Source organism: Hylobates moloch, unplaced genomic scaffold (assembly GCF_009828535.3).
Source record: "Hylobates moloch isolate HMO894 unplaced genomic scaffold, HMol_V3 SCAFFOLD_3, whole genome shotgun sequence".
In the NCBI taxonomy this organism is placed as follows: Eukaryota; Metazoa; Chordata; class Mammalia; order Primates; family Hylobatidae; genus Hylobates; species Hylobates moloch.
The window spans coordinates 91,925,708-91,952,477 of NW_026652278.1; the positions used below are offsets into that span (position 1 = coordinate 91,925,708).

General features: G+C 41.7%; 1 long non-coding RNA gene across 1 annotated transcript; it reads left to right on the forward strand.

Moving 5' to 3' along the window:
- The first annotated feature begins 5,670 nt into the window (after window positions 1–5,670).
- Window positions 5,671–18,488, forward strand: LOC116479524 (uncharacterized). Its single transcript, XR_004251008.1, has 3 exons — window positions 5,671–6,174; window positions 11,004–12,596; window positions 17,628–18,488. It is a non-coding gene; the product is annotated as an uncharacterized LOC116479524 (long non-coding RNA).
- Window positions 18,489–26,770: the final 8,282 nt, after the last annotated feature.

Genomic DNA, 26,770 nt, shown 5'->3' on the forward strand with positions numbered 1-26,770 from the left:
CTTGTGGTACCTTTGCTACATTACTGAGTAGCACATCGTGAGGGCCTTCCTTTAGATGCATTTCCACTGACCACTACAATCTTTGGGACCTTCTTAGAAGCACTGTGGTTGCAGTAGCACCTTTAGGCATTGGTGGAAGGATCAGTCCCGCTGGCAGGTATCACTGTAGCCTGGTAGCTTTCATGTCCACAGCCACCAATGGCATCTTGACCTAAAGCCAGAGAAAAGGACAGTGGCAGGTGCCACGCAGTAACTTACAGAGCTCAAGCACCCCAGAAATAACCTCCCATGTCCCAGAAAGGAAGATGAGGGTTTGAGGGGACTGGCCATTCTGTAGTTATGGGAGGTCAGAGGGGAGCCAGCACAGAGCAATACCATTTTGTCATGGCAGAACGATCCTATTGTTATTCCCAGGCTGGAGTGGTGTCACAGAATATGGGCCTGCAAGGCTGTGAATTTCTTGTCTCTCAAGCTAAAAGCAAAAATTCCTCTTTGAAAATTCAAAGAGAAACTCTTTTAGTGCAGAATTGCTGTCAAAACTGCGTTATCTTGTCAACCAGGGTGTCAATTAAACTGGGCTTGAAGAAGCATGTTCGGAGGTCCCCACCACGCCTGGTGTCTTGGAATTTCGAGTGGCAATCCTCCACATATAGTGCATGCAGCGTTTCTGTCACAATGTGAGAATGGGAATCATATGCTCTGTCTTCCTGAGAGGGAGAAAAATATTCCTTAATGTTTTGCAGAAATGATACTGTTTTTCATGATCGGGTGCATCTCACGTCTGCTGTTCAGCTCAATACATTAGATTCACATCCTCCTGGCTGTTTCCACAGGCTGCAGTGGGGAATCAGCATTTTTCTCTGCTCTGAGTTTGGAAAGTACATGTCTATTTCCCTTGAGAAAAGAGAATGAGACTAAACTCTTCTCTCCCCTATTTCCACCTTGCCCTCTGCCATCTCATTTACTGTGTGACAAGTGTGTTAGTTTGGTCCTGAAAACATCTCCCCAGAAATACAGACTTGCCATTGGAATAACGGACATAGCTGAGGTGTCATCAGCATTTTCTTTGCCATCATTTACTGTTTAGAAATCAACTTGGTTCTTAAAGGGACTTTGCAAGATATAATCTCACAGTACATTTCAAGACAGAAGGGGGCCATATGGTCTATCCAAACCCATCCACCTGTCTGTCTAATGTTGGTATCATGGAATTTTTTTCTTCCTTGTCTAGCTCTTCTTTGAATATCCTCACAGTTGCATTGTTTCATTGTTGCCTTTGGTAGACCATTTCACACCTTAATTATTCTTTGCATAAAGAAGTTGGGTACTTTTTTTTTTCCCCTTCCTAAAGGCTGAAGGGGGAAAAGGCTGACTATGACTAACCTGCATCTTATAATAGCAGGTGGGCAATTAATTGGGAAATGAAAGCAACCTAACACTAATTTGCAGGAGTGTTCAGATTTCATGAGTAATTGCCATGTAAAAGGTAACTTGGCGGTGGGCTCAGTGAAGCTGAACAGCAGACAGAGTCTAAATATGGCTATGGCATTTCTGACATATGTTCCTTGCCTAGAGGTATAGTAAAAGAAAGGGGTTGTTCCTGGATGTAAACCTTGAATCAAAAGACATAGGACATTTTTCAAAAAAGAAAGCAAACACCAATGAGGCTGGGTATTTTCAGTGGAGTCAGATGAGCTCTGTGAGTTGAAGTGACTTTTCTCATCATGGAGGCTGGGGTGTTACGGTTTGCAGCATTTGGTTGAGTGCAGGTACAATCACCTGAGGCCAACTTTCTCTCTCTAACCCAAGAGAATCCCTGCACAATGCAATCTTGAGGAAAGAGCCTGCATTTTACACCACTCCCACCTTTTTTTTTTTTTTTTTTTTTTTGAGACAGTGTTTCGCTCTTGTTGCCCAGGTTGGAGAGGCTGGAGAGCAACGGTGTAGTCTTGGCTCACTGCAACCTTCACCTCCTAGGTTCAAGCGATTCTCCTGCCTCAGCCTCCCAAGTAGCTGGGATCACAGGCGTGTGCCACCACGCCCAGCTAATTTTTATATTTTTAGTAGAGACGGGGTTTCACCATGTTGGCCAGGCTGGTCTCGAGCTCCTGACCTCAGGTGATCCACCCGCCTTGGCCTCCCAAAGTGCTGGGATTACAGGCGTGAGCCACCGCACGCCCCGTCCATTTTATCCTTTTTATTTTTATTTTTATTTTTATTTTTTTTTTTTGAGACGGAGTCTCGCTCTGTCCCCCAGGCTGGAGTGCAGTGGCGCGATCTCGGCTCACTGCAAGCTCCGCCTCCTGGGTTCACGCCATTCTCCTGCCTCAGCCTCTCCGAGTAGCTGGGACTACAGGCACCCGCCACCACGCCCGGCTAATTTTTTGTATTTTTAGTAGAGACGGGGTTTCACCGTGGTCTCGATCTCCTGACCTCGTGATCCGCCCGCCTCGGCCTCCCAAAGTGCTGGGATTACAAGCGTGAGCCACCGCGCCCGGCCCATTTTATCCTTTTTATAGCTATGCAAGCCCTGTTAGTGTCAGAGGTGTTTGAACCAGAGCGACTCCATCTTGAATGGGGGCTGGGTAAAATAAGGGTGAGACCTACTGGGCTGCAGTCCCAGGAGGTTAGGCATTCTAAGTCACAGGGTGAGATAGGAAGTTGGCACAAGGTAGAGGTCACAAAGAGAACAAATGTGGTAAAGAAGTCGGCCAAAACCCACCAAAACTGAGATTGCCATGAAAGTGACCTCTGGTCATCCTCACTGCTCATTATACGCTAATTATAACACAGTAACATGCTAAGAGACACTCCCACCAGCACCGTGACAGTTTACAAATGCCATGGCAACAACAAGAAGTTAAGCTACATGGTTTGAAAAGTGGAGGAACCCTTTTCCGGGAATTGCCCACCCCTTTCTCAGAAAATACACAAACAATCCACCCCTTGTTTAGCATACAATAAAAAAATAACTAAAAGTATAATTAGTTGAGCAGCCCACGCTGCTGCTCTGCCTATGGAGTAGCCATCTTTATTCATTTACTTTCTTAATAAACTTGCTTTCAGTTTACCCGATGGACTTGCCTTGAATTCTTTCTTGGGTGAGGTCCAAGAACCCTCTCATGGGGTCTGGATCCGGACCCCTTTCCAGCAACGTAAGAGTGCCTTGCACATAACTGGTTCTCGATAAATAGAAGGGTGTTTGATGGAAATATGGAAGATGTGGGCCTTCCAGCCCATCTTGAAGGGTGTATTCAGACTGAAACTTTTGAATAACCTGTTGCTTGTCCCAGCTCAAAAGATGAAAGATAGTAAGTTCCCTTCTGACTTCCCTCTCCAGTATGTCTTTTCTCCTCCTTCTCTCTAACGTTCTATCCCAGTTTTCCAGCTGGATAATTAAGTGGTCTTCCCCACAGAATGCAACTGCACATCTAACTCATATTCCTGAGTAAAACCAGGAGCCAGGAAGAGTTTTACTGTATCCTGTGCCACAGGCTGCCTCATGTGCCGGAGAGCCTTATACCATTCACCAGGGGATCTTGGAGGAAGGGCCAGTGAAACAGGAAAGGTCCCCTTGTCCCCCTCACAGGGGGTGCAACAGGGGTAGTGGCTCACTTCTTCCGTGCCTAGCTGCTCAAACCTCTTGGGAAGCATACAAGGTGGGCAGGTTGTGGGGCTCCGACCCCACGACAGCTTCTGGGGTGAATATTTACAGCTCCTGAAGCCCCAGTGGGCGTGTGTTACATACAGAGTGCTCTTTTAATTTTACTCTTAGTTTTCCATTTATAGGCTTGGGTTAACCAGCTCAGTTACACCCTCTACCTTGCCGCAAAGACAGAGGGCTTTCTGTATTGCGGGTTCTTGCCTTGGTATTCCAGAAGAATCTGATCACACCTGGGCTTGGAGAATGAGTGCAAGGTTTTATTGAGCGGAAGTGGCTCTCTGCAGATGGGGAAGCCAGAAGGGAGCTGGCTGTTTCCTTGGAGCTGGGCCGCTTCACAGCCTGATTCTTCTCCGACCACTCAGGCCAAACTCTGCATCATTGTGCTGGTCAGCAGCCTGACGGCCTGTCGGTATCTGTCCCCGTGCTCTTCTGCCAACGTGCCCCTCTCGACGTCCAGCCACTTGTGTCTTCTTCCGCCGATGTGTTCCTCATGACATCCAGCTACTTGTGTCTGCCTGCTAGGGTATAGGGCCAGGATGGGGGTGTGGCGGGCCAGGGTGGTCTTGGAAAATGCAACATTTGGGCGCGAAGATAGGACTGCCTGTCCTCATCTAGGTCCTTGGGGGTGGAGCCCTAACCGGGGACCACGCCCTCCTCTACCCAGCACTTCCCTTTCCACTTCGGTATCATTTAAAGGGACCAAGCTCTTCTCTTCCCAGCCCTTCTGTATCACCAGGATGGGGATCCTTTAGATGGGGGAGCTTCGTAAATGCACTCTGGACTGAAAAGCCCAACAGTTTTGGGGCTCAAACTGTCCATGGCCCAGAGGCAAATTTTCTATCCATAGACATCTCCCTGAGAGTGAAGAGATCGAGTCCCTCACTAACTGTGCCCTGTAAACAACTGCTGTATTTGGCTGGGGCCCTGAGTTCTGCCATATGGTGCCCAGGCTCCTGACCAAGTCATAACCAAGACAGGACGTAGCAAGCCTCAAGAAAAGGTTCTCTTAAGGGAGGCAGGGAGGTGGTCACCAAGACACAGAGAACACTTGTGGACTGAGAAAATTAACTTTAATGGGGGCATTTAAGGCATATGGGAAAGCATTTGGAAGAATCACAATTTTCATGCTGGCTTCCCAAGTCCCTAAGAAAAAAATTCAGAAAAGGTCTCCACCATTTGTGAATTGTGAAATAAACACATCTCCAGGGGAGTGCGTGGGTGTGTGTACATATTAATATTCCAGGGGTGGGGGAAATATTGACACCGATGATTTTTGAAGTACTTGCAATTCCTGCCCAACTCAGACTCATCTGAAATGGGTGTGTTTCAAAGGCTCAAAGGCTGCCAGATTCCTTTTGAAAGGAAATGTTTCTTCCCGTTACCTTTCAAAGTCAGCTCTCCGGAGTTTAGCCAAGAGCTGTATTTCAATGTGTTGATGTCACTTAACAGGAGGAAGAGGAAGCTTTCCTCTCTGAGTGGGGTTTAGAGGGGGCCAGGAGAGTAACTGCAGCCACATTAGCAAGGAAATGTGCCTGATGACTTAGCTGGGGCTTTTGTATCTTCCCCATTTACTAACAATTTACTAAATGCCTTCGCTAAACTGTCTTTTTTCTGCTCCCATTGTTCTATGTAACTGAAACAAGCCAGCATAGCATTGTCATCTAAGTCAATAATGGTCACAAAAGCGCTTTCTCTCCTTCTGCAGCAGGCTGCCTGCAAAACATAAAAGAGGGTAGAGATGCACCCGAGCAAATTACCCTCCCAAACTCATTTAAATAACGTCTTCCCCTCATCTATGCAAAACTCAGATGAATATTTACAACATCCAGGAATAGGTACCACAGGAAAGAAAGAAAGAATAATAATAATAATAATAATAATAAAAACCCAACCAACCCAACCCAAGCCTGCAAGTGTAATCATTGTCAAAATGCTCCTGAAACAAAGTATTCTAGCTGTGGTTGCCCGGCAACAGGCCCACTGTAGTATTCTGCCTGGGTACGTGTAAAGTGGAGCCGTCTTTTCTGCACAGAGTGTGCACTATCCTCGTAACAGCAGAGATGGAGAGCAAGATGCGAGGAGGTTAAAAGTCAGGGTCAGAAGTTCAGGTTGCTCTGACCCTCAAATCAATTTCAAGCACTGTTTGTGACATTTTTCTGTGTTCCCTCGCTTGATGTTAGTCTTTGCAATGAACCACCGAATCAGACTTCAGGGCTCATGGGACTTTGGGGTTTCAGTGGGGTCAGGTCAATTTCTACCTACCAGTGTACTGTCACCTATGAGGCAAAACCATTATCTAGGCGTTTGAGAACCTCAAACTTGTGAAGCTCCGAGGGGAAAGAGAGAGAGAGGATGAAGTTGCTGGGGCCCCTGTGTCTTTGGGCCCTGACATAGCTCAATCTGTGGCTTCAGGAGGACCGCGTGCAGCCAGGTCATAGTGTTACCGGAAAGGGATCCTGATCCAGACCCCAAGAGAGGGTTCTTGGATCTCGTGCAAGAAAAAATTCAGGGTGAGTCTATAGAATGAAGTGAAAGCAAGTTTATTAGAGAAGTAAAGAAACAAAAGAATGGCTATTCCATTGGCAGAGCAGCCCTGAGGGCTGCTGGTTGCCTGTTTTTATGGTTATTTCTTGATTATATGCTAAACAAGGGGTGGATCATTCATGAGTTTTCTGAGAAAGGGGTGGGGATTTCCTGGAAACTGAGGGGTCCTCCAGTTTTTAGACCATATAGAGTAACTTCCTGACGTTGCCATGGCATTTGTAAACTGTCATGGTGCCGGTGGGGGTGTCTTTCAGCAGCTAATACATTATAATTAGCATATAATGAGCAACGAGGACTACCAGAAGTCACTTTCATCACTGTCTTGTTTTTGGTGGATTTTGACTGACTTCTTTATTGCCACCTGTTTTACTGCAAGGTCTTTGTGACCTGTATCTTGTGCCGATCTTCTGTCTCTTCCTGTGACTTAGAATGCCTAACCTCCTCGGAATGCACCTCAGTAGGTCTCAGCCTCATTTTGCCTAGCCCCTGCTCAATATAGAGTCACTCTGGTTGGAAGGCCTTTGGCAATAGGAATGGCAACTCAGTTAGAGAAAGCTGGTCCCTGGCATGGGCATCTCTCCCAAGGCATTCTTCCAAAGGTACAGGGATCGCTTTTTATTCACCTTTTTAACAAATGTATATGTACAGGGGAAAAAGAGGAAGAAGGAGAAATCACATAAAATAATACATCCTCATATGGCCTTAATCATTGGTCCTAATAGAGTTATGAAAGCGTGGATACCTGAGGCTGCAGTGTACTCAAGCCCACCCCCACGCCCTCACCAGAGCTGGACACGATACCTAGGGTGGTTCCAAATCTCACATTACTTTTCATTTTATTTCTAGATCATTTTAAGATAGTCTCATGCACCTAAGCAATAGGTGACTTCACTTTTAATTGAGTTTTTTTCCTATTTATTAGTTATTAATTTATAATATAATTAAGGAGTTTTATTCACTACAACTCACAATTATTTGGGGGGAGGGGTTCACAAAATTGCTTAATTTGTGACTTATCTGAGCAAAATATTAACAATACCCCTGAGAACTCCCACCTATAATTTCCCCAAATATCTCTGTGATTAGAATAACTTTCTTGCTCAAAGCTCTTTAGTGAGTACCCCATTCCTCCGAATAACATTTAAGCCCCCTAGTTTAGCAATTTTGCTGCCTGGCCCTGACCTACCTTTCTAAGGCTTATCTCCCACTACTTCCCTCTGCGAAATCTGGGTTCAATCAAACCAAAAGTGTAGCTGGATAAAGCCAAAGCTGCGCAGCAGGGCGTCAGGGCGTCTGCCTGCTGGTCAGCTCCCTCCTCCTTGACAGTGTCATTGTGGGCGGGCGCCTTCACGTCTCTTGGTCTTCATTTCCTAATAAACGCATTGAAGGAGTGAGACCAGGTGCTTTCTAAGATCTCGCACGTTTAGACCCCGGCTTCTCCAAAGGGTTTTAGGCTGTTTACCACCCGGTCATTTCAGAAGCTTTCTTCTCTTGGATTTCATGATATTGTTCTCTCTTGGTTTTCTCTCTACTTCTCTAATGCCTCTTTTTAGTTTGTTTCTCATGTAATGCATCCTCTATTCCAGGATGAATGTTGATAAGACCTGTCCTCAGCAATCCTCTCTTTCAATTTCCTGGATGATCTCAACCATGACCACAACTTTATGTAATGCCCCAGAGCCTATTTCTGTAATCCCCATCTCCATCTGAGAAGGGCCCCCTGAGTTCCACTTACATGCTCCAACTCCACCAGACTTCAATGGGGCGTCTCAGGCACTCCCATCTTAGCGTTTCCAAGCCTTAACTCGTGATCTTTCTCCTCAAACTGGTTGTTAACCATGCTTTCCTCCCACATTTTGTTTAGTGATATCATGCAAGCCACAGACTTCACAGTCATATTAGAATGCTACCTTTCCCTAACCTCCAACAGATATTCTCAGGTAAGTCATCAAAGTCTGGCCATTTTTTATTCCAATTAAATATCTCTTGAGTCTGTCCTTTCTTCTCCAACCCCAGTGTCAATACCCTTGTAGAGACTTGACTACTCTTCAGGTCTCCTAGCTAGTTTCCCTGCCTTTAGAATGACCAGCCACCCTGAGGCTTTCATTCTGCTGCCAGTGCCATCTGTATAACATGAAGTATGATCAAGACCTTTCTTTTCCAAAATCTCTTGGTGTTTCGTCATAGCCTATGGGGTGAAGTCTGATATCCTGAGCATGATGTACAAGGCCTTTGTGACTGGTGCTGTCTCATTTCTCTCGATCTGCCCTGTGCACCAGGAAGATGTCATTTTACTTTGAGTTCATGACTGGACCATGCTCTCTAACACCTCTATACCTTTTCAGTATGGCCCTCTCTGCCTAAAATAACCCTGCTTACTCTTCTCCTCCTCTGTGCTTCTCTAATGCCCTTGCTGTGCCTCTGTTTTCTGTTGTATTGTTTTTTTCTGTGTGTGTGTGTTTCCCGCCATTGGATTGAAAGCTACCTGAGGCCTAGGACTGCCCTTATTTTTGCACACTTAGCTCATTACTGGAAGGAAGCTGGCATTTATATAATTCTTGAAGGCTGAGTGTGATGGCTCATGCCTGTAATCCCAGCACTTCAGGAGCCCAAGGCGGGAGGGTCATTTGAGCCCAGGAGTTCAAGGCCAGCTTGGGCAACATAGTGAGACCTTGTCTCTACAAAAGAATTTTAAAAATTAGCTGGGTGAGGTGGCATGTACCTGTAGTTTCAGCTATTCAAGAGGCTGTGGTGAGAGGGTTTCTTGAGCCTGGAAGGTCAAGGCTACAGTGAGCTATGGTTGCTCCACTGTAAAAATAAAAGAAAAAAAAATATATATATATACACAAAATTTTTAAGTAAACAGTTGAATCTGTATGGTTTATTCACTCTCTGATAAATGGGTCTTGCATTTTTCTTGAATGATCTATTTCTCTTTGATTTTCCATATAATATGTAAATTTGAATATCTCATTCTTTCCTTCTCTAAGCCTTTTCCAACTATTCTAATCTAAAGAAACAACTTCATCTTCAGAAATAACTTATTATATGTCATGTATTTCATAATTAACCTTGCCCATGTCAGTTCCTGCTCCCCAGGTAAGGTATTTGAAGTGTTAACTTTGTCTTGCCCACAATGATTTGGCAATCATGGTCTTCAGAAAGTACTTTTTTCTGTGTTGATTATTACTGGTGAAACTGGTTTACTGATGCCAGTCTTGTCATGCCTTTTTTTTTTTTTTTTAAGACAGGGTCTCACTCTGTCACCCAGGTTGGAGTGCAGTGGTGTGAACTCAGCTCACTGCAGCCTCCTGGGCTCAAGCCATCCTCTCACCTTAGCCTCTGGAGTAGCTGGAACTACAGGTGTGCACTACCATGCCTGGCTAATTTTTTGTATTTTTAGTAGAGATGGGAGTTCACCATTTGCCCAGGCTGGTCTTGAACTCCTGGGCTCAAGCGATCCGTCCACCTTGGCCTCCCACAGTGTTGGGATTACAGGCATGAGCTACTGTGCCTGGCCATTGTCTTTTCTATTTAGTGCCATTTTTATACCACCACAGAGTGGTCACTTAATACCTCAGCCATAAAAAATGGAGCTGGTACCATTTCTTTTCTTCTCTAAGAGTCTGCTTGCTTCCCTTATTTGTTTGTTTAATATTTAAAGAAATAAAGCAAGGTGTCACAGTTACATTATAGAAAATATTGCCATGACAAACATTTATATTAAAGAAATTCTAGTCTTATCTGTGCTTCAATGATATGTCCATTTTAATTAATCTTACAAGGGGAGCTCAGAGAAATTTTGGTTCTCAAAGCAGTAATATCAAAAGACAAACTCCAAATGGGAATGGTTTTGGAAAGCCAGTGACGAGAAATGTGTGTTTTAAGATCTACTGGTTGTGTAAGAGCTGTTATTATTCATGATTCTGCTTTAGATGTTTAATATTTTCTTCAGAGGTTTAGGCAAAGATTATTGCTATATTTCTGTGGTCATTGCAAAAACCCAGCATGAAACTCAAGACTAGGAATAGATAAACCTTTTAAAAAAAAATAAGCTTTGGGTGAGGATAGGTATCCCACAGTACATTTCATAGAACTTATCTGATGCCCTCTTGGGAGACTGTCAGAAATTTTGCAAATATTAGGAGAGTAGACTTTCCAGGGCTGCTTCTGTGCTCCACTTCTGCCTCTAACAAAAAGAAAAAATATAAAGTTATGCAATTAAAAAGCTATTAGTTAAGTCCTTTCAGGCCAGAATGGAGCCTGGACTGGAGTTTGGGGTATATGTTTTATTTAGCCCTTAAATTTATAAAACAAAATTTTAGTCTCTGGTGAAACTTACATTCCTAGAAACCCACTGGAAAAAAATGGTTGTTTATCATCTTAAAAACATGCATTATCCTTTTATTTAAGTGTTTTTAATGTGGTGAGCAATATTTTGTATGAGTCTCAACTTTTAATTTCATAAAATCCCAACTTTTAATTTCATACAATCCAACTAGTCAAATGCAGCCACCACGATTGAAATTACCTTCTCACCTCTAGCCCCTTAGGTTAAGAAAGTTTACTGGGAGGGTTCAAAGGATGCATTGGAAGACTTTACTGAATAGAAGATGTGATCAGAAATGGCAAAAGAACTACGCTGGATTCTAATTTGTGGGGCTTGTGATATTTACTAACTTGGTTTGTGAAAATTGGGTCTTGGAACTAAGACTTTCTAATGTGAAATATATCTAACTTTGCTTCCACTAAGTTTAACAGTACAATTAACAAAATCCTGTTACTCCCTTCCCAGCTGATGGCACTAAGGCTGAACCCAGAAGCTGCAGCAGTGGACGGACGATGATCTGAAGAAATGAGATCCCTGATGGGCTTGGAAGTCATGGTTCCTGTAACCATGATGTCACACCCTTGTCCTGACACTGAGATGGGCTGGACACATCTGTCACCCAGGGCAAACAAAATGCTTGGTCTGCATCTTTCAGAAGAAAACTAAAAATCAAGTAATTTCTCAGAATTGTGCTTGTGTGTGGCTTAAGTTTTCTTCTCCTGTTGGGGAAGGTGTTGAGTTTGACCATGAGAGCTCCACCCAGTCCTTGGCTTATCCCACCCACCAGAGAGGATCTGGAGATTCGGAGCTATGCCATGGAAGACCTTGTCAGAGCACCAGGCCATACTGTGTTGCAGGTGGGGTACAGGTGCCCAGTGACAACCACCGGGGCCGCTCATCCCTAAACGTCTGTTGAACTTAAAGTTCTACTCAAGACTTTCTACATTAAATACCCTTTCATACAGCAAAATCAGCCATGTTCTGAGATGTGAAACTGCAGCACAAAGTTACTATGGTCTCCACCTATAGAAATGGAATGTTACTTCCTAAAGCCCCAGGCCAAAAAAAACTCTGAAACGACACCGTTAAATTTAACCCGAACATCTGGCCAGCCTCCTCCATCATTGAAACTTCTGAGTGTTGGCATGGATCCTATGTTTCTCCAGCCAGGGAACTTTGCTCCTCATTCTTGATGGACCCACTGAGTCCCAATTTTCTACATTTTACTTGGGTCACTCCACCACTTTGGGATGCTTTTCCTACTCTGTCGTACTTTAAAAATGTTTCTTCTTTCCTACGCTCAGCTTTGCTCATTTGTCTTCTTTCTCAATTCAACTTGCTTAGTTCTTGCTACATCAAGTCCTAGAGCCATCCATCTGTACTTCTGAATCATTTAAGTTTTGTTTGGTTACAAGTAATGGAAACCCACTCTGAGTAACTCAAGCAAGAACTGGAATTTATTGGAAGGACAGTGGGATATATCATAAGATCCAAAAAGAATTGAACAAACAAAATTTCTGAGGGAAGAAAAAGGGCAGCTCCAGTGACTTCAGCAATAAGACAACATAAATCTTTCTAGAGCATAGCTACTAATATTATTCAGCTGCAAGAGCCCCTCCCCATGAGAAACTCTATTGAAAATTCTGATTTCCCACAGAGAATAATCTGATCGACCCAGTTCAGCTTTGGTTGCCCAACTGCTCAATCTTGCATGAATTATTTCCAGCCAAGGGGACAAGGTGTATTATAGGGACACACCTGCTTTCTCCAAAGAAAAGATCTGGGCATTTCCTGATCATTTCCCTGAGAAGGAGGAATCATTGTGAGCCAAGAAGTTACCTCAAGTATAATGAGCTCAGTTTTTTGATATCTTTTTTGATATCTGAGTATTTGGTATGTAGTGTGCATTTTAAAAAACATGTCTCTCTCCGGGACAATGTTAACCTCTTCCATGGTGGAGTGGGGCTAGGTGATTTTGTGCTCAATTTACCTAGCTGGTGGGCCTCCAGTAGAGGCTGAACCAGTCAAGCCAGCTGACACCACATCAATTCTCCAAAGGTAAGTTTCTCTTGGCTAATATTCCTTCTCTCAACTTAATAAACACCCACTATACACCGAGATACATTGAAAATTTAAAGGTAAATTAGATATGATCACTTTTCTTAAGACATAAAATCTAGTAGATTTCCTATATAATGAATATTTTTTAATTTTTATTTTTAGAGACAAGTTCTCACTTTATCACCCAGGCTGGAATACAGTGGTAAAATCATAGCTCACTCACTGCAACCGCAACTCCCAAGCTCAAACAATTCTCCTGTCCCTGCCTTCCAAGTAGCTATGACCACAGGCACATGTCACCATGCCCAGTTAATTTTAAACAATTTTTTTTTTTTTTTTTTTTGTAGAGACAGTGTCTCATATGTTGCCCAGGCAGGTCTTGAACTCCTGGCCTTAAGCAATGCTTCTGCCTTGGCTTCTCAAAGTGCTAGGATTACAAGTGTGAGCCCCTGTACCCAACCTATATGAATAATATTTTAAGGATATTTTAAGAAAAAAATACTTTCAAAAATTTATCATTAGACCCATTTTGAAGGTTCTCAGAAGCTGGGCAGTTTCTGCTTGAGTTATCAAGTGGGCTCTGAGTGACCACATCTCTCAAATACAGTGTTTTTTATTATCTCCTGACATTTGGAGCTTAAGGAAATATACAATGACATGATTTTTTTTCCCTCTAACAATCCAAGACAATATTGGAAGACCATACACGTCTCCACTTTATTGACATTTTGCATTGTGCTTGCAGGTGCTATCTTAGAGGTGTGATGTTGCTCTTGTACTATGTATAAAATGCTTTCTACGACTCAGGAATTCTACTGCATTTACATGAAACTTGTTAGAGTAGAAAGAGACTGGAGTAAGCTAGACTTGGGTTTCAGTCTTTTCAACTTTACAGCTTACTAGCTTTATGATTTTGGCCAAGTTACTTTCTGAGACTTGGTTTCTTCATCAGCAAAGTGGAATAATAATAATACATATTTTACACAGTTGTTATGGGATATAAGTATGATAATATATGTGAAAGGGGCCAGGCGCGGTGGCTCACATCTGTAATCCCAGCACTTTGGGAGGCCAAGGCGGATGGATCACCTGAGGTCAGGATTTCGAGACCAGCCTGGCCAACATGGTGAAACCCCGTCTCTACTAAAAATACAAAAATTAGTCGTGAGTGGTGGCATGCTCCTGTAGTCCTAGCTACGTTGGAGGCTGAGGCACAAAAATCACTTGAACTTGGGAGGTAGAGGTTGCAGTGAGCCGAGATCATGCCATGGCACTCCAGCCCAGGCAATGAAGAGAGACCCTGTCTAAAAAAATATATATCATATATTATATATATATATATGTCATATATTATATATATCTATATATGTGAAAGGGCCTGCCAAATGTGTGTGTGTGTGTGTGTGTGTGTGTGTGTGTGTGTGAGAGAGAGAGAGAGAGAGAGAAAGGACCTGCAAAATAGGAAAATCAGTATACATTTTCTTGCCTCCAGCACAGTAAAAGCCATAAATCTCCTTCCCTGGGCCTCCATCTCATTATAGATGCCTCCTCTGTGTCTTAGCCTGCAAAGACAAGCAGCTCAGGGAGGATGGGCAGGTGGGTTCCTATTCCTTCCAAGGCAGCCCAGCTTGATAGTATCCAATGATTTCTGAGGCTGCATGGCCATAGGCAGTTAAACTCTGGGTATCTGAACAGAAGGCTGAAACCATAGAATCATGTCCCTGTGACTGCTGGCACAGCTTTGTGTATTCTACAGAGGCTTACTATATAGTTTATTTCAACATACAGACAAAGATGCTTAATGTAAGGAACTGCTACAGGTTAATCAATCAATGGCTCCTCTAGTGGTTTTTATTTTTAAAAACAAGTGGATGAATAAACAAATTTGGCCTTGGGATGCCATTCAGCTCAAAGTCAGTGGCAATCACAAATGGCTTTAATAAATGAAAGAGATATTTTGGCATAGCCCATTGAGGCATATGAAGAGTAATGCCCTTGCCAGGATCATAGAGTATATTAGATACTCTACTTTAATTGCTTCTTATGAATGGAAGGGATATAGGAAATGGAATTTTAATTTGTACATTTAAGCTATGTGATTGAAGTTGAAAAGGTCTTTGTGACCTTATGGATTTGAGAGAAAAAGAAAACTTTATAGGGCATAGCTGAAATTGGCATAAAAGTTATGTCCCATGGCTGACATTGCTGCTGTTTGATGCTTGCTGTCAAATTGTCGAAAAGCAAGACACGAATCCCAGAGTAATTTCCTATGTGTGCATTTGCCAACAAATAAGGCTGAGTCTAGTTGGAACTTTGGGTTGTTCAGAAAAGGTAGAAACATAATCAGTTGTTCTATCTTCCATTGAGAATTCTTGGGTTGGTAGAAGCTTAAACTGTTTTTACACCTCTTGCTTGATAATCAGACCCAGACTGCATGTTCTGGAAATATACTGACATATTCTATGACAAGCCTTGAGGGCTTCTAGCATGAATTAAGATGAAAACCCTGGAGTGGTATTGACATTTCATTTTTGGAAAAGCCAGAGAAGGCATAAGGAGCATGGCTGGATTGCAGGCTGGGGTAGCTTCTTCACTTGGGCTCTGTTGTCATTTTCCACAGCACCGTTTGCTGCCACACCCTGAAATGCATTCTTTGATGGTAGAACTTGCTCACCATTTAAATTCCATGTGCCTATGACTTATTCTAAGGATGCCCTGAGTGCATTGTGTTTACAGCTCTTGTGCAGTCAGATCTCTGCCTCTTCTCCCGTAATTGTCAACCATCTTGGTTGCCCAATGAGAAGCAGCTTGATATGTGCATCAAGCCAACTCATTTTCTCTGTTTTCATGCCTAATTCCCCAAAATGAGTTTATTCTTCACAGTATATAAATAGATATTTGATATATATCTGACATATCATATGCCTGAAAAATCTGACATACATGTACAACAGTGAAAATAGACATTAGACCAAAAATAGATAAATAAAAATAAAAAAGAGATAAGGCTTTTTCCTAGCTAATTATGTGATCCTGAGTAAATAAATAATGTATCTTCTTTGGACTTCTCATTTCTCATCTTTAAAATTCATAAACAAAAAAGTGAAAAGAAAAAAATAAAAAAGAAGAAAAAAATTAAAAATCCACACACAAGATACAAAAATAAAAATAGATAATCTGTTAAAAGTATTTGAAAACTATTAAGGCCTATATAAATGGTGGATGTCTTAGTCTGTTTTGTGTTGCTATAAAACAGGGGTGTTCAATCTTTTGGCTTCCCTGGGCTACATTGGAAGAAGAATTATCTTGGGCCATACATAAAATACACTAAAATTAATGATAGCTGATGAGCTAAAAAAAAAAATTACAAAAAAATCTCATAATGTTTTAAGAAAATTTACAAATTTGTGTTGGGCCATATTCAAAGCCATTCTGGGTTGCCTGTGGCCTGTGGGCTGTGGGTTAGATAAGCTTGCTATAAAAGAGTATCTCAGGCTGGATAACTTATAAAGAAAAGAGGTTTATTAGGCTCACAGTTCTGCAGGCGGTACAAGAAGCATGGTGCCAGCATCTGCTACTAGTGAGGGCCTCAGGGATCTTCTAACCATGGTGGAAGGTGAAGGGGGAGCAGGTGTCACATAGCAAGAGAGGAGAAAAAGAAAAAGGAGGAGGTGCCAGGCCCTTTTTAACAATCAGTTCTCATGGGAACTCATAAAGCAGAGATGGCAACAAGCCATTCATGAGTGACCCACCCCCATAACACAAACACCTCCCACCAGGCCCCACTTCCAACACTAGGGATCAAATTTCAACATACGATTTGGAGGGAACAAATATCCAAACCATATCCAGGGGCAGTATTTTAGTACTTGCTTTGAACGGAGCACATCACTAGGAAAGATGAAAAAATGAAAGACACAGTACCTGCCTTCATGAGACTGGTAATTTCCACAGGACTATCACACATATATACATATAAGAATTAGCCATGGGAGTCATTATATGCTCTTGCATATAATGTAGGCAGGTGGCCTCCCCCATGATCATAGTTCAAAACAATTGAAATCTTATAAACATTATATTGTACACAAGCATAAGGTGTTATTATTAACGATAAACATGATCATCATTTTACCATTTCCATATGACACTGATTATTTTAGAGATTGTTGCCATCTTTCTTGATGTCCTAGATTAGGTTCAAGATAAACCTACATACATATCATTTATTTAATGCCTTTATATATCTTGCTTACCACTATATCCCAATACTTAAAACAATGTCTGAAGGTATATCATGGAATGAATGGATGAGTCAGTTAATCAATCGATGAGAACAAAAGCTGCTTTTTGTTTGGGCCCGCCCATGTACTTTGCAATTATGGAGAAAAAAATAAAACTGGTCTGGACACAAACACACATATTAGCTTCATTATACAAAAAGACATATTGGCATTGAAAACAGTAAGTACAGGGGCCTGGTTGGTATCTAAAAAACCTGTCTAGATAACTGTTAATCTCCCGCATCCATTGAGAACCATTAGTCTAATATACCAAGGACTCTGTGTCTCTACCATGGTGGAGCAGGGAGATGGAAACCTTTCATGGACAGTTTCCTGCCTTCTCACTTTCTCTGATTCCTCACGCCACCTAGAACTCATGCTATTAAGACACTTGCTTAAGGTTACTATGTGAATTTAGGTCTGATTGAATCGTTAATTGTTTTAACCAGGATATTATTCTAAAAGCAGTTGGAGGGAAGTAAAGCAAAATCTTAACCCATCGGTGTTCACCTAATGCTGGTCTTGATCAGTCTAAATGGAGTTGTTTCCCAGGAAGATAAACTACTCTAATCAGTTTCAATGTAATAGTTAACCCCTCAGGCCAGAGCATATGGTTGTCATTGTGCAGCTGCGCTGATAGAATAGTTTTGCCCTTCCAAATGTTTGTCCCATTTTTACATAATTGTTGACCACCCATAATCTTCAAGGAATAATCAATTTTTTTCTTTCCTTCTGATTGTCTAAGGAACAAAAGCTGCCCTTCCTTCCTTACTGCAAAGTTTGACAAAAAGCAAAAGGTGAAGAATAAAAGCGCGTTGCATTGTCTGACATCTACCACAGTGTTTGAGCTGCAGCTGCTCCTCCTCCCCTCATTGTTTTCAAATATTTCTTCAAAAAAGGCATTAAAGAAAAACACAAGATATTGCACAGGGAACCAAAACAAATCACAATCTTCAAGGACAAAGCATTGCAAAATGGCTTACTTCCTCAAATGGGAACAGCTATGGTTGGAAATTAAAACAATCTTTTTTATTTTAAGTGGAAATGCTAGCAGATGCCACAAGAAACATATGGAACTCGCCACAGACAAATAGGGAACGCTTTCTGCGTGTGGAAGTAGAGCAAAGGGAGTGACCACCTCTGACTGTCAGGGGGAACCATCAGCTCGAACCGTTTGCTATGGCAGGAGGGAGTTTGCAGAGTCCGGGGTCCTGCCCTCATGAAAAAGCTTTAACCGTCTTGACTGAGTAATTTAAGTCATTCTTGTCAGGGAGTTTCAGAACACTATCCACAATTACATTTTTCACAATGTGTTGATTCCAGATATCTTTTTAAATGTGCTCACCACTGTGTGCGTTGTTACATGTTGCCTCTTTGAGTCTCTGAATGAAACAAAATAAATAGGAAAAAATGGAGACATAGAAGCATTGTCCACAAGGCGTCTGCCACTCTAGAGATCTCCCAGCCCCGTGCTAACTTGTTAATTTATTGTTATCGCTTGTCTCTCAAACAAGGAAGATATAATTTGCCACACAACATATTTTTCTAAAGCAATGTTTTTGTACAATTTCCTGATTTCCAAAAATATGACGAATGGTATTCTGGTCGAGTTTTGTTGTTGTTGTTGTTGTTGTTTTAATTTCTCTGAAAATGGCAGTGATACAGTAAAAGTTCCCTTGCCCATGTACCACGTGGAATAATTTTACTGTGAGACTCAGAAAAGGCAATCACAAGCCATCTTTCCTTAAGTAGTATTTATCCTTCCCAAATAGTTCACTGGGGGGCGTGACAGGAATAAAATGCTTTCTATATACAAAAGTATTGTTTCTAAAGATGAAAAAGGCCTGAAATCCTGACTGACATTCAAGTTGGAGGTACTGTGAATATGTGGAAAAATAGGATTTTACACAGTGACAACACCAATAAGCATTCTGAAAGGCACGCTTGCAATGAAAGAGCTCCGTTTGGAACAACCCAGATTGTGGGCTAAAATGGGCTCCATGTGGCAGAGTATATTTGTGAATGAAGTGCCTGTCAATGAGGAGAAATCAATTTTAACAGCTCATTTATTGATGAAACCAAGTCTAGTCTCAGCAGTTAAAGTGCTTTCTTGGAACGAGAACTAGAGGATTCATCTGTCTCACCTTAACGGATGAAAGAAAAGCTTCTCGTAAAAAATGTTATGGCTCCTCTGCCACTGGAGCTTGGATGAGCTAATATTTGATAATTAGTTAACAGGGCAGTTGGGAAACTTAGAATGCCTGCGCTTTCCCACGCATGTTGGATTCTGTGGAGTAAGGATCATTCAAATATGCCTAAAAATGAATGCTGTAATGATTGTATTCTGGAATTATTTATCTTTCTGACTCCGCCAAACTTCTTTAACTCTGTTTTTGATTTGACGACTCTGGTTTATTTACCATCCCAACACTGCGCCTGGCATTTTCCAGGCCTGAACTCACACACAGCTCATGGGAATGGCACCCCGTGGAGTTGTGCAGTGCACAGCTGGGTGCACTGGCCCTGTATAGGTCGCCTCCTCCCTGAGGCTGGATACCTATTCGCCTTCCTTCCTAGTTGGAGTCCTGCTCTTTCCGCTCCTGGTTCCAGCTCTTCTGTGAAGCCCTTCCCCACTCTAACAGAAAACTCTTTTCTTGTATCTATGATGACCTCAGTCACTACTTGGAACTGACCATGTTTTGATAGTTGTGTACATGTGTCTGTTGAGAGACATGAGGTGATTGGAAGCTTCCAGGCAGAGTCGGAATGCTGTTTTCACTTCCCGTAATGCACAAGTGTTTGCTGCCTTGATTACTGGCACTATGCCAAAAATCGAGGCATTGTTCTTGATCTTTCTCTCTTTATTACCTGCCTTTCTTCAAAGAACAGGTCCAGGCAGCTCTATGACCAAAATATATTTCTAGTCTTACCTCTTTCCACCACCTCATTGGCTATCTTCTTAGACCAAGCCACCATCATTTCTCACCCGGACAGCTGCCATTTCCCCCACAACTAGCTTCCTGCTTTTACCCTTTTCCCTCAATAATCCATATTCCACATAGTACATATTTTCTCCCCACCCCTGTTTAAAATATACCATTAGCTTTTCACTGCAATTCACACAAAATCCAAAAACTGCATAGTTTATATTTGTCATTTTGTACCTGCCTAGAATCTGAATCTCCCTTTCTACTTGGGTAAGCACTCACCACTGTATGAGCTTAGTGAGAGGTAAGACTGTGCTTTCTGTAGTGAGCTAATTTAAGCACTCGTGGTGACTTAATTGCTTTTTCAATTAGATTCAACAGGGGACTATGTTAAATGAAGTGGAGAGGGATATATATTGGTAAAATAAAAAGTGGGGAGTTCAAATTCTTCAGAGTTAGAAATGCTGGAGTAAATTTATTCTTGTAATTTGTCTTATACTTTTCTTCTCCTCTGTGAGGGTTTAGAAGGTCTTCATTCATTAAGGACTTAAGAAACACGCTGTTGAAATGGTACCATCAACTTTGAAAAACATATCAGTGTCCCTCTTCTGTGAGCCCTGAAGTGAAAATACCATCCCCCATTTCAGTGTGGCTAGAAGGATTCTAGAGTGGAAGAGACCGACCAGCAGTGGATAAAGGTCAGAGGTGAAGAGGGGAGGGTGAGCATGATAGGCTATAGGTCCTGCCTGGGATGTGCGACAGTTGTTAATTGAGGATGGATCCTAAGACTGAGGTGGGAGAGGGGAAAGAGAGAGAGATTCCTTTAAGTCCTCTTTTATATTAGAAATTCTATTTCTGTTGAGTAAAAAACAGAACTTTAGGATTCATGGAGAGAGGCCTATTGAACCACATTGAGAGATGTAAAAGCTCCTCATCCTATTCCCAGAACTGTGCTCATTCTGGAAACCTTTAAGTGAAGGGAAAAGGCAGAATCCTTGAAGACCCTGCAATACAATCACAAGTAGGGACAATAAAATATCCTTCTCGCTTTCCTCAAGGAAGCACAAGACTTTAAATTAGACTAACCACGCATTGAAGCAATGGAAATACCCAACTATTCTATTGGTCATTAGACCTTTGGTTGAGCTAACACTAATTTCTGGTGCTCCAAGTAATACTGCAGTCCACCAAGCAAAAGGAAGAATTGTAGAGGGTCAATAATTCAGCTGATGAATATTTATTGACCAACTACTGTCTGATAAGCATTGTTCTAAATGCAGAAAATATACTGCTGAGCAAGATGGAGTACTTGTGAAGCTTATAGTAGGGGAGAGAGGTAATAAACAAACAAAAAATTATTTTCAGGACTAACAGATGCTCTAAAAAGGACAAAAGAAGGAAGATAGTGAAGAGTGACTTAAAGGCAGCTGTTGAGTCCCGAATCCAGTGGCCCGAATTATGAAGAAGAAGAGACAGTCATGGAAGAGAGTTCCAAACAAAGAAAACAGGATCCTGAGATGAAACAAACGCGTCATAGTCTTCAGGGAGAAAAATGAGGCCAGTGTAGATTGCAGTATATTGAAGATGGTGGAAAACAGAAATAATTGATACCAGAATCAGCCAGGAGCCAGGAGAATCTTATAGGCTACAATAAAGAGTTTGGATTTCATTCTGGTTGAAGTAAAAAGCCATTTGAGAATTTTATGCACAGGAGTGACATGATTTGATTTATGTTTAGAAAAATTACCTTTGATTCTGGGTAGAGTAATGCCAAAATTGGTGGAAACTGAAAACTGTTTATGAGTTTATTATGTTAGTCAAAGAAGAGATGATAGTGGTATAGACAAGTGTCATGGGAGTGGTGACTGTGGAATGTAATCAAATTTGGGGTAATTTGGGGTACACTTTGTAGGTAAAACTTATGTTCTACTTTTGTTATAGAACTTATGGATGAATTAAATGTCAATACAGGAGTGGAATAAAGGATAAAAATCAAGATTTCTAGTCTGAGAAACTAGGTAGATGGTGGAAGTCTTGCTTGGGAAAGAACAGGTTTGCTGAGTGGAGAACAAAAATGAACTGTTCTGTTTTATTAGTCTAACATGCTTATTAACATCCAAATGGAGATGATTAGTAGCCAGGAGACTATATGAGCTCAAGGAGAAGTTCAGGCATGTAAGTGCATATACACATACACACATATATATGTGTGTATATGTGAGATATGTATATATATATATATATATGTTATTGAGAGTCATTGAGAGTCATGGATTGGGTAAGATAACATAATGAGAAAGTATACATGGAAAAGAGAAGAGGGGGCCAGCCGCGGTGGCTCACGACTGTAATCCCAGCACTTTGGGAGGCTGAGGCAGGCCCATCACCTGAGGTCAGGAATTTGAGACCAGCCTGGCCAACATGGTGAAACTCTGTATCTACTAAAAATACAAAAATTAGCCAGGTGTGGTGGCATGTGCCTATAGTCCCAGCTACTAAGGAGGCTGAGGCACGAGAATTGCTTGAACACAGGAGGCGGAGGTTGCAGTAAGCCAAGATCGCGCCATTGCACTCCAGCCTGGGCAACAGAATGAGACACTGTCTCAAAAAAAAAAAAAAAAAAAAAAAAAGAAAAGAAAAGAGAAGAGGGAGAGATGAACACCAACCAAAACCCTCATAGACTCCATACTCTGACAATTAGAGATGCTGAAGGAAAATAAGAAGCTATCAAAGGATGATAAAAAGCATTAAGTCAGGTGAGAGTATAAATTGAGTTTTGACCCAAGTCTGCCTTGTTATACCCAGTGGAATCTTAGACCTATCCCATTGTGTTTTCCCCAGTCTAAACATATCATGTTAAAATAGGTAACATTGACAACGGACAGAATCCATGCACACCAGCTCCCAGATCTGTGAAGGGAAGACCAAGACCAAGTGAGTGTCCCTGGATATCTCTCTCTTTACCTCTTTACCAAAATAGTATTACAAAAGCGATCTTGCATAATTAGAGACTTGAAAATGCACGGGCATAGTGATTTTTATAACATTCTAGTTTCATGTTCCACTGTGACTTGTTGAGGGGTCTTGGAGCATAATATATTACTGTTTGATTAATCAAATAGTGACTTTCATTTTAGTTGCTATTTCAGATGTGATTTCCTTACTAAAGCAAATTAGTGCATCCCTGGCACCTGGTATATAGTATGAAGTAAAAAAATACTTTTCCTTAGTCTCATTAAACAAAGAACACTAGAATTCATTTGCTTTCACCTGGAAAGGATTACAGATTTGTCAGAAGTTATTACTTTACCTCTAACTGTGGGCCATAATATGGGCCAGAGACATTGATCTTCTCTCTATCCCACACAGCATCATGCTGGTTCAGTAAGTTTGTAGTGTTTTGCTGCAGTGAAAGTAGCAGATCTAGATGCATCAACAAGACATGTACAAGCCAGAGGCTGTACCATAATTTCTATGAAAATATAGGGCACAACTACCTTAGCAACATTATGGGGACTGCACCTGACAAAACAGCGTACGTTTGCGTTCCATACCACTAAGAGGCGGTCTCTCCAGATTTTGGAGGTATTTTAGCAGTCTCCCCTTGCCCATAAAAAATATATTCCAAGACCCTCAGTGGATGCCTGAAGCCCTGGATAGTACTGAACCAGACTGCCATCAGGTGGAACGCCTTTCTGTTCGTGTCTTCCACCCACAAATTTTACACCTTTTCCATCTTAACTAAGCACTTTTCATGCACTGTGACTGTAACTTTTGCAGGTTCGAGGTGTGACAGCAAAACTAGTACAAATTTCTATTTCCTTCTTCACAATTCCACAGACAGAAGACTTATTCTTACTATAGATCTTAGCAACCTCAGCGTGTGATTTTCTTTCTTTCCTCCTCAAGTCAAGAACTTTCATTTTTTCACTTAAGGGAAGCGCTTTATAGCTTCTCTTTGGCATATCTGAATTTCCAGCATTACTACTCTTGTGCTTTGGGCCATTATTAAGTAAAATAAGGATTACTTGAACACAGCACTGCGATACCACGACAGTTGATCTGATAACCGAGACAGCTTTTAAGTGATTCATGCGTAGGTAGTGTAGACAGCATGGAGATGCTGGGAGAAGGAAGGATTCGTGTCCTGGGTGTGGTGGAGGAGGACAGCCCAAGATGTCATCATGCTTCTTAGAATGGCACACAATTTACAACTCATGAATTATTTATTTCTGGAATTTTTCATTTAATATTTTCTGACCATAGTTGACTGTGGGTAACTGAAACCACAGAAAGCAAAACCATGAATAAGTGCGGGTCTACTGTACATAAAATACTTGTGTGTTCCATTCTAACCCACTTACAAGGTGAACTGAAAGGCTTGAGTAGGGACTAGAGCAGGATGTTGGCCAATGGAATCTGGGGGACAAGCCATTTTACTACTTGGTCCTCATGGCCAAGCAGAGTTCTGGTGCTTTAAGTGTCTTGGAAAATGGGAATACCACACGGAAAATGGGAATACATGAAATTCTGGTGCCATCAAATGGGAAATCACAAGAATTTTGAAGGGAAATCTTACCTTCTTTAATAAATATTTATTCTTATTTTACTTAGTAATGGCCCAAAGGACTCATGCTCCTTTTAAGAAACAGTTTGTTTTTGTTTTGTTTTGTTTTGTTTTGTTTTGTTTGAATGCTGGGATCTGGTATAGATTGAATGCCTGATCACAAAGAGTAGGAGACCATGTGATTCATGTTGCCCATCATGAATAAGGATTGTCGGATTGCCATTGCCATAAAATCTGATATGTCCAGCATGTCTTCATCCTATGAAAATAGGGTTTATGAGACAGAGACCAAGCAGGTTGTGAAAGCACAAGGCAATTCCATAAGCACACAGCTCACATTCCCAGTATGGCTATTCTTGCCTCACTGCAACCCCCTGTTTAATCTGCCTTAATACCTCATTGGAGGTCCCTATGAAAAGATGGCTACAGAGGAACAATTTTAAAGCCGATTTACAGATGGCTCTGCTTAGTATGAGCGTGCTGGTCCCCCTGGAAATGGACTGCTGTGTTATTACAGCTGCCTTTATCACAGGTGGTCCTAAGGGGAGTGGAAAAAGAACATCTTTCCAGTACAAATAACTTTGAGTAGAAGATCTCATAACTACACTGTCAGGAAGAAGAGAGAACCTGAGATAAGAATCTATTTCAGGGCGTGTGCAGTGGTTCATGGTGTGGCATGGTGTGGCATGTGCAGTGGTTCATGGTGTGGTTCATGCTGTGGTTGGAGATGTGGAAAGAAAAATATTAGAGGACTGTTGACAATGAAATTTGAAGGGAAACATGTAGATGGACTTATTGGAATGGGTCCAGAGTGAGATATTTGCTCCTGATATGAATGCTCACCAAAAGGATTCCACGACAGAAATATGCCTCAGTTATTAGGTTGTTGAGAAGAGCATCATTGTAATTATTAGTTAAACCTCATTGTCCAAGTATTTCAGGGTCCTTCATGGGCTCTTGACCAAAGGAAGCATGGTGGGAAAGATGGAGGCTGAGGATAGCTTCAACAGCTTGGACTTTTAGTCAGTAAAGTTCATCTGGATGCTGCCATCTCAGGAGCCTAATCAGCAGCAGTGAGCAGTCTTGAAATTTTGATATCATATTATATCCCTGGGGCGGGTGTGAGTAGACAGTAGTAATCTGGTGGCAGGCTTTCCATCTTGAAGAGTGAAGCGTCATCATAGCCTACCATACACCACTGCTTGTGACCCAGGAACTCACTTAGAGAGAAAAAAGAAGAAGGAGGATGAGGAAGAGAAGGAAGAAGAGGAGAAGACTGATGTCCCTGGGATCTGGTATAGGTTGAATGCTCGATCCCAAACAGCAGGTGACCATGTGATCCATGTTGCCCATCACGAGGGAGTCACTAGTTCTATCATGCAATATCCCTATTACCCAAAAACACCTGGCTTTATAGAATGATGGAATAGCCTATCAGCTGAAATGTCATCTCCTTATAGAGCCTTTCCCTGACCACCCAAGTAACTCTCTGTCTTATTATTCTGTTTTATTGTCCACCTTGTATTTCTTTTCTTTTCTTTTCTTTTTGAGATAGAGTTTGGCTCGTGTCACCCAGGCTGGAGTGAGATGGTGCAATCTCAGGTCACTGCAACCTCTGCCTCCCCAGTTCAAGTGATTCTTGTGCCTCAGCTTCCCAAGTAGCTGGGATTACAGGTGCACACCACCACGCTCAGCAAATTTTTATATTTTTAGTAGAGACGAGTTTTCACCATGTTGGCCAGGCTGGTCTCAAACTCCTGACCTCAGGTGATCCACCTGCCTCAGCTTCCCAAAGTGCTGGGATTACAGGCGTGAGCCACCATGCCCAGCCTCCACCTTGTATTTCTATATAAACTTGTTTTAATGTATTACTAAAAAAATCGATTTCCTCATTAGAATGAAAACTAGAGGAAGTTGAACCACACTAGTCTTATTCATCACCTGATCTATAGCATCTAGAACAGTCCTAAGAGCAAAGTAAATGTTTAGTAAATTTTTTAGTGAGTAACTAAACTATTAATGAAATGAATAGTTAGGACTTCATATATATTTGACTAACCATTGGAAATTTAAGGCTGAAATTACTTAGCAAACACTTTCCCTTTTGATAGGTGGATCTGAATCTCCATCAGGAAACCTACAATCCTAGAAATTTTAATGCTTGGGAACAAATTTAAAAATAAACCTAACTGGCATTTATTCTTTCAGAGCCTATTACTTGCAAAACACTATTCCAGTTATCACGGAATATATTGATGAATGTGACATGTCTCCTGCACTCAAGGAATTTATAATTGAGAAGAGAAAACATGTAGAAAATGGTAAATAACAGACAGAAATAATACTATTGGATAATTGTGTATATGCAAAGAGAAAGTAGTGATTGATTGGTCT